We start from the raw sequence: 12,366 nt of genomic DNA on the forward strand, positions 1-12,366 counted from the left end.
CCGTTTACTGGACGGTTTTGGGAAGCACAAAATATGATAAAGAGTTCATCACGTGAAACTGTGGTACTGTTTGGCTTCTTCCCAAATAAGGTGTGGGTCAGGATCTTATGGAAATAACCAAAGGCCGGGTTATGTATGTTTCCAGAGAGAAACTCATGTTCCCCGGGATCGTCATTTCCAGTCAAGTTACCCCAAAAGTGTTCAAGTTCTCTATATTCAAAAAGTTCTTCTTGGCTCACTGTGAATGTGTCAAAGGAGGTAGGGAAACCTAAAAGGTTGGTAAAGTCTTGAATATTAAATTGGTACTCCATGTTAAACATTCTGAACTGGATGAAACCTCTGCTTATTCCTTTCCCATGGCTGGGTAGATAGATCAGGGAGCTAAGGAATTCTAGTGTTAGTCTCCGGTAAGTGGCAAATTGTCTACGGATAGGAGCGGTTTCCCACCCTATCTGACTCAACAAATACAGGACACTTTGTCTTAGTCCAAGGGCAGTCATTGCCCAGTCATCAGCATACAGACTAGGTAGCATCTCTCTCGTGGCTAGTTCCTCAAACTTTTGTTTCTGAGTTGTTCCTCTGAATTTGATACCCATACGATCAATTTGTCCCATCAGGTTAGTGTTAGCTAGAGAAAAGAAAAACAAGAGTTTTAGTCAGGATTTGGCCAAATGCCGAAAGAAGAAGAGAAAAGTTTTTAATAAATAAAAATAAATTAAGAATGAATACTAAACAAAAATTAAAAGAATAATTAAGGAAGAAATAGAAAATAATAATAGAAAAAATAAAATATTTGTGGGTTGTCTCCCACTAAGCGCTTTGTTTAATGTCGCAAGCTCGACATAAAAACTATCAATTATAATCTATAAGTTCTGGAGGCATTTCGTCTAAGTGCAAGACTTGCGAATCTTCATTGTTTTCTGCATAGTGATAATGTTTTAGACGTTGCCCGTTTACGGTAAATGGTTCCATAGATTTGTCTTTAATTTCTACTGCTCCACTGGGAAAAACATTGGTGATTTGAAAAGGATCTGACCATCTAGATCGTAGTTTTCCCAGAAATAACTTTAGGCTAGAGTTAAATAAAAGGACTGTATCGCCTTGTTTGAAGATTTTCCTTGATATGCGCTTGTCATGCCATTGTTTTGTTCTTTCTTTGTAGATTCTGGCATTTTCGTAAGCGTCTCTTCTGAGTTCCTCTAATTCGCTTATATCAAGGATTCTCTTTTCGCCGGCGGCTTTATAGTTTAAATATAGATTTTTAATAGCCCAATATGCTTTATGTTCTAATTCTACCGGGAGGTGACAGGATTTTCCATAAATGAGCTTAAATGGGGTTGTCCCTATGGGAGTTTTGTAAGCAGTTCGGTAAGCCCATAAAGCTTCTGGTAATTTCAATGACCAGTCTTTCCTTGAAGTGGCGACTATTTTCTCTAGTATCTGTTTGATTTCTCTGTTAGACACCTCCACTTGCCCACTGGTTTGAGGGTGGTAATGTGTCGCTACTCTATGTCTTACGCCATACTTAAGCAATAGTTTTTCGAGTACCTTGGATATGAAATGCGATCCACCATCACTGACTACTATTCTTGGGACACCAAACCTTGGAAATATTATATTCTTAAAGAGTCTAGTTACTACTCGTGTGTCGTTTGTTGGAGAAGCTATAGCTTCAATCTATTTCGATACGTAGTCAACTGCCACGAGTATGTACTTGTTACCGAAAGAGGATGGAAAAGGTCCCATGAAGTCTATTCCCCACACGTCGAAAATCTCTACTTCCAAAACGCCCTTTTGTGGCATCTCGTCACGTCTAGATATGTTTCCTGTGCGTTGACATCGGTCACATTTCTTAATAGCTGCATGTACATCCTTCCATATATTTGGCCAATAAAAACCGGCTTGTAGGATTTTAGAGCAGGTCTTGGATGTACTTGCATGTCCACCATAAGGAGCGGAGTGACAGTGTTGGATTATATTTTCTACCTCTTCTTCGGGTATACACCGACGGAAAATACCATCGGGGCCTCTTTTAAAAAGTAAGGGGTCATCCCAGTAATAGTGTTTTATGTCATAGAAGAATCGTTTCTTCTGTTGGTAGGATAAAGTAGGTGGAACTATTCCGGCAGCTAAATAATTGACGAGGTCAGCGTACCACGGTGTAACAGATATAGCTAAGGTGGTTTCTACCTGTTTATCAGCGTTATTTTCTTCCAAAGTAGCTATAAGTTTATCGTACGAGAAATCATCGTTAATTGATGTTCTTTCCGGTTCAAGGTTCTCAAGTCTCGAGAGGTGATCTGCTACTACGTTTTCAGTTCCTTTCTTGTCTTTGATTTCCAAAACGAACTCTTGTAGCAATAGGATCCACCTTAGGAGTCTAGGTTTAGCATCCTTTTTTGTTAAGAGGTATTTGATAGCAGCGTGGTCAGTGTAGATGATTATTTTGGCTCCGACCAAGTAAGAACGAAATTTATCTAGCGCAAACACTACTGCTAGAAGTTCTTTCTCGGTTGTGGCGTAATTCATTTGTGCTTCATCCAGAGTTCTACTTGCGTAATATATAACGTGAAGCTTTTTATCTTTTCGTTGTCCTAAAACAGCACCTACAGCGTAATCACTGGCATCACACATTATTTCGAATGGTTCGTTCCAATCTGGTGTCTGCATTATGGGTGCGGAGATCAGTGCTTGTTTAAGCGTTTGAAATGCTTCTAAACATTTATTATCGAATATGAATTCAGCATCCTTCATTAATAGCCCGGTTAAAGGTTTAGTTATTTTAGAGAAGTCTTTAATGAATCGTCGGTAAAAACCGGCATGTCCTAAGAAGCTTCGTACTTCTCTCACAGTTTTCGGGGGTTGAAGATTTTCGATTACCTCTATTTTGGCTTTGTCTACTTCAATTCCTCTGTTCGAGATGATGTGTCCTAAAACAATTCCTTCTTGTACCATAAAGTGACATTTTTCCCAATTAAGTACTAGGTTTACTTTTACAGATCGCTCTAGAACTCTTTCTAGGTTTTCAAGGCATTCTTCAAAGCTTTGTCCGCATACGGAAAAGTCATCCATAAATATTTCCATGATGTTTTCTAGAAAATCGGCGAATATTGCCATCATGCACCTTTGGAAGGTTGCAGGAGCATTACACAAGCCAAACGGCATTCGTCTATAAGCGAAGGTACCAAAAGGACACGTGAACGTTGTCTTTTCTTGGTCATCAGGGTGAATCGGTATTTGAAAGAAACCTGAGTAACCGTCTAGATAGCAGAAATGAGAATGTTTTGCTAATCGTTCTAACATCTGGTCAATGAATGGTAAAGGGAAATGATCTTTTCGGGTTGCTTTGTTTAGTTTCCTATAGTCAATGTACATTCTCCATCCCGATTCGATTCGTTTGGTTATAGTTTCTCCTTTTTCATTTTCAATGACTGTTACACCTCCTTTCTTTGGTACTACGTGTACAGGACTAACCCATTTGCTATCAGATATAGGATATATGATACCTGCTTCTAATAACTTGGTTATTTCCTTCTTCACTACCTCACTCAGGATCGAGTTTAGTCTCCTCTGGTGTTCCCTAGAAGTTTTACAGTCTTCTTCTAGCATGATGCGGTGCATACAAATAGAGGGACTTATTCCTTTAAGATCGGTGATGTTGTAACCTAGTGCGGTTGGATATTTTCTTAAGATATGCAGGAGTTTTTCTGTTTCGAGTCTTCCTAGGTCAGCATTAACTATCACTGGTCGTTCAAGTTCTAAGTCTAGGAATTCATATCTCAAATTTTTGGGAAGTGTTTTCAGGTCTAGGGTTGGTTTCTTAAGGCATTGTGTAGGGTCCGGTGTTATTGCTAAACATTGGTTAAGTTTGTCTTCTACAAGATAGTCAGATGATTTGTCTTTTTCTAACTCAGTTTCTTTTATGCATTCATCGATGATATCCATGAAGTAACATGTATCTTCTATTGCAGGTGCTTTCAAAAATTGGGAAAGAATGAACTCAATTTTCTCTTCTCCTACTTCAAAAGTGAGTCGTCCTCGTTTTACGTCTATGATTGCACCGGCAGTTGCTAAGAACGGTCTTCCCAGTATAATGGGTGTAACTTCATCTTCTCTAATATCCATAATTATAAAATCAGTTGGAATGTAGAATTGACCTATGCGCACTGGAACGTTTTCAAGAATTCCTACAGGATATTTGACGAAACGATCTACTAGTTGCACAGACATTTTAGTTGGTCTTAATTCTCCCATTTCAAGTCTCTTGCATATGGATAAAGGCATAACACTAATACCGGCTCCTAAATCGCATAAGGCTTTGTCAATGACAAATTTTCCTATGTGACAGGGTATAGAGACACTACCTGGGTCTTTAAGTTTAGGAGGCATATTCTGGATTATAGCGCTACATTCAGCGATGAGTGTAACGGTTTCGCTATCTTCAAGTTTCCTTTTATTAGAAAGAATTTCTTTTAAAAACTTGGCATATGAGGGCATCTGCGTAATAGCTTCTGTAAACGGAATTGTGACGTTTAATTGTTTTAGTAGGACAACAAATTTTTTGAATTGGCCCGCATCTTTGGTTTTAATAAGCCTTTAAGGGTAAGGGATAGGTGTTTTATAAGGTGGTGGAGGTACATAAGGTTCCTTCTTTTCTACGGTTTCCTTATTACTCTCTTCCTTTTCCTTAGGTTCACTTTCCTCCTCAGTTGACTTTTTAGAGTTTTGGTTTTCTATCCCTGGGTCAGATGGTCCTTCCACTTCCGTTCCACTTCTCAGTATAATTGCATGAGCGTGGCTTCTCGGGTTAGGTTGGGGTTGGCCAGGAAATGTACCAGTTGGGGCAGCAGTAGGCGCTTGTTGTTGAGCTACTTGTGATATTTGCGTTTCCAGCATTTTGTTATGGGTAGCCAGGGCATCTACTTTACTTGCTAGTTGTTTAATTTGTTCGCCAGTGTGTACGTTCTGGTTTAAGAAATCTTTATTGGTTTGCTGTTGAGAGGCTATAAAGTTCTCCATCATGATTTCCAAGTTGGATTTCCTAGGGGCGTTATTGTTAGGTGTAGATGGGATCGGCTTTTGATATCCCGGAGGTATAGCTGGGGCTTGATTTGGAGATTGTCCAGGTGCGTATAAAGCATTATTACTCTTATATGAAAAATTGGGATGATTCTTCCAATTTGAGTTATAGGTATGCGAGTAGGGGCTTCCTTGAGCATAGTTTACTTGCTCCGCTTGGATTCCTGTTAGGAGTTGACAATCCGCAGGAGTGTGACCTTGGATTCCACAGACTTCGCAATTCTGAGTTATGGCAACCACGGTGGCTGGAGGTGATACATTTAAACTTTCAATTTTCTGGACCAGAGTATCCACTTTTGCATTAACATGATCAAGGTTACTTATCTCGTACATGCCAGTTTTCGTTTGAGGTTTTTCTACCATTGTTCGTTTGCTTCCCCACTGATAGTGGTTTTGAGCCATGCTTTCGATAAGTTGGTAAGCATCAGCATAAGGTTTGTTCATTAGTGCACCACCTGCGGCGGCGTCTATTGTTAACCTCGTGTTGTACAGGAGACCATTATAGAAGGTATGAATTACTAACCAGTCCTCTAAACCATGGTGTGGACAAAGTCTCATCATGTCTTTGCATCTTTCCCATGCTTCGAAGAGAGACTCGTTATCTTTCTGTTTAAATCCATTTATCTGGGCTCTTAACATAGCTGTTTTGCTCGGCGGAAAATATCGGGCAAGAAAAACTTTCTTCAACTCGTTCCATGTGGTGACTGAGTTGGAAGGAAGAGATTGAAGCCATCTTCTAGCGCTATCTCTTAACGAGAAAGGAAAAAGACGAAGTCGAATTGCCTCTGAAGTGACACCGTTAGCTTTAACAGTATCAGCGTATTGGACAAATACGGATAAATGAAGGTTTGGATCCTCGGTAGGGTTTCCAGAGAATTGGTTCTGTTGCACTGCCTGCAATAGTGAAGGTTTAAGTTCAAAGTTGTTTGCTTCGATTGCGGGTGGAGCAATACTCGAATGCGGATCATCTTGCGATGGAGCGGCGTAATCTCGAAGAGCACGAGCTGGTTCTGCCATCTCGGGTATCGAAGGGAAAATATTTTTGAAATCAGGAAGTTCGACAGGAGGGAGATTGTTTGCAGCACGATATTCCCGAATTCGTCGTAAGACTCGGAGATATAGCTCGATATCGTTGATTCGTAAGTAGAACGGTTCGCCTTGTGAGCGAGTGTGTGGCATACAAATCAACGAAAGAAAGAAAAGAAAAGGAAAAATAAGCCTTAGTCTCTACAGCGTAACAGAAGAGTTACGATATCAACTAAATAAAAGTCCCCGGCAACGGCGCCAAAAACTTGATCGCGACTTTATGAGTCGAATTTGGGGTACAAACTACAAGTGCACAGTTCTATCGCGTAGTTTTAAAAGATATCGATCCCACAGGGACTTATGAATCGATATACCGTTTTCTAAGGTTACTTCGTAAAGCTAAGGCAGGTAATACTTTGATTGTTTGGGGGAAAAGCTAAAACTAAAATAAGATCTAAAATAAATATCTAATAAGCGGATATCGGTATGTAGTTCGTTGTAATTAGGGAATCAATTCTTCGTTGGTTTCTTGGTTTTAAAATAAATCTTTTCAGTTGACACTATTGATTAAAAGTCTTATCTCAAACTCTCGCTCTGTTGAATAAACTATGATTTTATATTAACGTAGCTGACACTTATAGTTAAGTCAAAAACCACTTTTCGAAAACAATAGAATCCGTAGAAACTCTTTTTAAGAAAACACTAATCGTTTAAACACCCTTATCTCAAACTCTCGCTCTGTTGACTTAGGTTATATAATTAAATTCAAATGCTTAACTCTCGTCCTCACATTCAATCTTTAAAAATACTTTTTGAAAAAGATTAGGATTTAATTAACTCTAAAAATTGCTCTCGCCCTGATCTAGAATTAATGTCCAATTTACATTGTCCAGTCAAAAACTCAAACTCTCGTTCTATTGCTTTTAACTTCTTTATGTCTTTTACTTTCGTACAAAAACCTTGTTATTAAACCTGTAAATTGAGACCGTGAAAAGAGTGATTTTAATTTTAAACTTAATTAAACCAACTTGGTTTTGATTCCTTCATTCCGCTTACTCTACATACCGATACCTAAATAAATTAGTCAGACATGCTAAACAGACTTAAATAATTATCATGCATAAACAAATTCATCTTAGGCAAATAATATAAATCAACAATAAAGCAGGGCATATATAAATTCAAACAATAATTAAAGAACCTGAGAAATTAAATAGCAGTCTTGAACACTCCACCACAGGCCGGTTGGATTTATTCTTGAATTCTTCAATCAAACAGAGAAATAAAAGCGAAGGAATAAAAAACTAGATTCTAACGTAAGGTTAGATCCGGTGAAAGGTACACAATAGTTTCCGGTGTAGAAACTACTGTGCGAAAAATTAATTAATTGCTGGAAAAGAAAATAGAAATTGCAAAGGAAACAATATAAAAATCGTAAAAGTAATGCTGTAAAAATGTGCTTGTACTGCTGGAATAGAAAAAAATGCGAAAAAGAGAAAACGACGAAGAAGTGTGGAACCTCCAGGGTTTTCCGTAAGGTTACTATTTATATTGGTCACTTGTTGTAACTGTTTCCAAAGGTATTCCGCGTCAAAGGTCTTCACGTGGCAAATGGTCCGGCGTGCAAATAGGACTCAACGTCTCTGAAGCCAAAAATATAGGAGAATGGTGTGACGTCCGTCACACCATGTGTGACGCTCGTCACACAAGTGTGTAAAGCGTGACGCTCGTCACAGCCTTTGTGACGCTCGTCACAGGCACAGCGCCTGTGCTTTTTGGGCTGGGCTTTGGCTTTTGATATTTGCTTCTTTTCATTCCTTTTTGCACCTCATTTTCTTCCTTTTTTACTTGTGCTTCAAATAAACCACCTGAGATAAATAGATAAAAATATCGCGTAATATCTAATAAAATGAAATAAATTGAAGTAAATAATAATATAATTTAATTAAATTGAGTCCTAGAATGTGATACTATTTCATGTTATCACAGTGTCACCATCTGCAACGATATTCTCATGAATGTCCATGGGCACCATACTGACCTTCGCACTGATATTCAGGTTATAGGTTCAATTTGCCCTCACTTGCACATCGGTGCGGTTCAGGCAAGGTAAGATAATGCTAGGGACTACCCTGTTGACTATCATTAGTGAAAACCTTCCATCACTTTGTTCTTAATTAACCGCATGTTGTAACACCCCGATAAAATAAGATAATTATTTAAATTGAGTTAATAATATATTTATTAATTTAATTAAATAATTGGAATTATTATTATTATTGGAATAATAATTATTGGAATATTATTGGGATTATTATTATTGGATTATTTTATTGTTATTATTGGAATAAAAGTAGAAATCAGTAAAAGGGTTCCATTTGGTAAAAAGAGTTATTTTCACGTGAAAAGGGAAAAGAGGCAGAGAAGGGAAAAGAGGCAGAAAAGGGAAAAAGGGCAAAGAGCCAGAGGACGAAGGTTGAAGGAAGGAAAAGCTTGGAGCTCAGAGATTGCCGGATTTACTCAGGTAAGGGGGGTTTATCATCGATTAATGGGTATTATGGGATAATATGTGATGGGTAGTGAGAAACCATTGAATTGCCTCTGATTGAATGATGTATGATGAATTTGTGAACTTTTGGGATGAACGAAATTGGGATTAAAATTGAAGAAATTCGTAGGAATTAGAGGTAGAAAGGTTAGCCATTTGTGAAATCGAAAGTGCATGATTCGGGTTAGACGAGATGAATGAATTGTGTGTAAAATTTGGACTGTGGAAGGTTGAATTGGATAGATCTCGTAGCAGAGAAAGCCATTGCAGATCTGGAAATTCTGGTTTCTGGTCATACGCGTATGGCACTAGGCAATACGCGTATGAGATGGCTGATACGCGTATGGATGAGGCCTTACGCGTATGGGTGAGGAAAATGATATTTTGAACGTAGATTTGTCTCTGTTGGTACGCGTATGGGAGAGTGGTACGCGTAGCATACGCGTATGAGGCAGATGATACGCGTATGGGTTGGGCGAGGAAATGCGCCATACGCGTATGGGCATAGGCAATACGCGTATGGACAGACTTGTGGTTTTTCTGAACTATGGTTGTGCAGTTTTTGGTTGTTTAGGCTGAGTGATGTAACTTAGCTGATGTATGACGTAGTAGGGACCATTTTCCCGTTGTTTTGAGTAGTATAGGTATTAGTAGAGTGTGCTAATACTGTGTTTAATTATGCGGCATGATATGATATGCTTTTGTGATAAAATGTGTTGATGATGTGTGATGGTATGCATGATGCTGTGAATGTATCAGTTATGTATGCATTTGTGAATAGACTGGTTTATGGCTTAGAGTGTGAGCATATGTCTATTCTTGAGTTGTTGTTGTTGTTGCATTGCTAGGTGATTAGCATGCATATTGTGGCCTTTATGGTGGTAGCTAATTCCCATGGTGAGGAATTAGTGAGTAAATCATTTTGATTGTTGTTGATGTTTGCATGCTAGGTGATTAGCGTGCATAGCATGGCCCATTTGGGGTGGTAGCTAATTCCCATGGTGAGGAATTAGTGAGTGAGTCACTATGTCTCAAATGAGTGGGACTAGTGAGCTTGGTAGCCGTGCCTGGATTTGGACGGTGAGGTTGAACTATATGTTCACAAATAGTCGGTACCGCATGCATGGAGTCTCATTGCATAATATATGTATGGCGTATAATATGAATGGATGTATTCCAATATTATACGTGTTGTTTGTGTTGGTGTTGAGTATTATGTTGAGTTGATGTGCTGTTACTGAATACATGTTTGGATTAGGGTGATGAAGTGTGTTAAATTACTTAACATGACATGATATTTTATAATACTTATTATATTGATTGAGGAACTCACCCTTACAACTGTTTTTCAGGTAACGAGCAGTGATTGAGTAGGAGCTAGTACTTGGAGTCTAGAGTAGTTCCTTAGTGGGTCATGCTCTGATAGATGTAACATCGGGGAGGGATGTTTTAAATGTTTTACTGTTGGTTGTGAACCATTTTACATGTAATGTGTTACATGCATTGATTGATTTGATTTATATCCGCTGCGATTTATGCAACTGTTTATTTGATTAAATAAAGAGCATGACTGTTATTTTGGAACATGGTGTGATGTGATTATGTGACACCCTTAACTGCATAATTACTCTGATGTTGTATTTTGATATTTAATTAAATTATTGGGGTATTTTAGAAGGGTGTTACATTAGTGGTATCAGAGCATGGTTGGTCGAGTCGAGTCGTAATTATTCTGTTTCCCTGTACGGGATAGGTGTTGTGTACCCCTATCAGTACTTATTGTTTAGCTTGTTGGGTTTTCAGAATAGAGATGGCTGGAAGAGGTAGAGATGATGCTGCGATTGCTGAGGCGCTGGGTATGCTAGCTGGAGTACTTGGAGGGAATCCGAATGTTGTGGGAATGGGAGCTGCTCGTCAATTGAGTGAGTTCCAAAAGAACAATCCTCCAATGTTCAAGGGAGCATACGATCCAGATGGTGCTCAGAAGTGGTTGAAGGAGATCGAGAGGATCTTCCGAGTGACTGAGTGTGCCGAAAACCAGAAGGTCAGGTTCGGTACGCATATGCTGTCCGAGGAAGCGGACGATTGGTGGGTTGCTACCCGCACTGAATTGGAAGCTGTTGGGAATGCTGAGATTACTTGGGCTGTGTTCCGAGAGAGATTCCTGAGGAAGTACTTTCCAGAGGATGTCAGAGGAAAGAAAGAGATAGAGTTCTTGGAATTGAAGCAGGGCAATCGGTCGGTTACTGAATATGCTGCTAAGTTCACAGAGCTGTCGAAGTATTACACTCCCTATAACGAGGCTACTGGGGAATTTTCGAAATGTGTGAAGTTTGAGAACGGGTTGCGTCCCGAGATCAAGCAGGCTATTGGATATCAGCGGATCAGAGTGTTTTCTGACTTGGTTGACTGTTGCAGGATTTTTGAACAGGATTCCAAAGCCAGAGCAGAGAGCTATCAGCAAAGGGTTGATAGGAAAGGCAAGAATCAGAATGATCGTGGAAAACCGTATGCAGCTGGCAAAGGTTTTCAGAGACAGAGTGGGATGAAGAGGCCTAGTGGGGGAGACTCCAGTGCCCCTGCTAAGTGTTACAGATGTGGTCAGGCTGGGCATCGTATCCATGAATGTACCAGTAATGAGAAGAAGTGTTTCAAGTGTGGAAAAGGTGGTCATTTGGCTGCAGACTGCCGGTTGAAGACTGTGACTTGTTTCAACTGTGGAGAGTTGGGTCATATTAGTCCACAGTGTCCTAAGCCGAAGAAGGAGAACCAGTCGGGAGGCAAGGTCTTTGCTTTATCGGGTTCGGAGACTTCTGCAGATGATCGTTTGATCCGAGGTACGTGTTATATTAATGGCTTTCCTCTTGTAGCTATTATTGACACCGGTGCTACTCATTCCTTTATATCCTTGGATTGTGCTGTGAAACTTAAGTTAGAGATATCTGAGATGCGTGGAAGTATGGTGATTGATACTCCTGCGAAGGGTTCAGTGACTACTACTTCAGTTTGTTTAAATTGTCCTTTGAGTATTTTTGGTAGAGACTTTGGGATGGACCTTGTGTGTCTTCCACTAGTACAGGTTGATGTTATCCTGGGTATGAACTGGTTGGTGTTTAACCGAGTCTATATCAACTGTTTTGATAAGACTGTGATTTTTCCTAAGATTGAGGAAGGAAAGAGTTTGTTTCTATCTGCAAGGCAGGTGAATGAGGAAGTAGCAGATGGGGCAGAGTTGTTTATGCTGTTAGCGACTTTGGAAGCTAAAGATAAACTGGTGATTGGTAATCTAGTTGTGGTATGTGATTTTCCTGATGTGTTTCCTGAAGAAGTGAATGAATTACCGCCAGAGCGTGAAGTTGAGTTCTCGATCGATTTGGTACCTGGTACTAGGCCGATATCGATGGCTCCGTACCGTATGTCTGCTGTTGAGTTAACTGAATTGAAGAGTCAGTTGGAAGATCTGTTGGATAAGAAATTTATTCGTCTGAGTGTGTCACCGTGGGGTGCACCAGTGTTATTGGTTAAGAAGAAAGAAGGTACTATGAGGTTGTGTGTGGACTACAGGAAATTGAATAAAGTGACTATCAAGAATCGGTATCCTTTGCCGAGGATTGATGATTTGATGGATCAATTGGTTGGTGCGAGTGTGTTTAGCAAGATAGATTTGAGATCTGGGTATCATCAGATACGTGTGAAAACTGAGGATATTCAGA

General features: G+C 39.5%; 1 non-coding gene across 1 annotated transcript; it reads left to right on the plus strand.

Annotated features, from left to right (window-relative positions):
- Positions 1 to 5,611: 5,611 nt before the first annotated feature.
- On the plus strand, positions 5,612 to 5,718 carry LOC127125126 (small nucleolar RNA R71). The gene has a single exon (XR_007804585.1). It is a non-coding gene; the product is annotated as a small nucleolar RNA R71 (small nucleolar RNA).
- The last annotated feature ends 6,648 nt before the right edge of the window (positions 5,719 to 12,366 follow it).

The sequence above is a fragment of the Lathyrus oleraceus genome, chromosome 2, assembly GCF_024323335.1.
Source record: "Lathyrus oleraceus cultivar Zhongwan6 chromosome 2, CAAS_Psat_ZW6_1.0, whole genome shotgun sequence".
NCBI classification, from domain to species: Eukaryota; Viridiplantae; Streptophyta; class Magnoliopsida; order Fabales; family Fabaceae; genus Lathyrus; species Lathyrus oleraceus.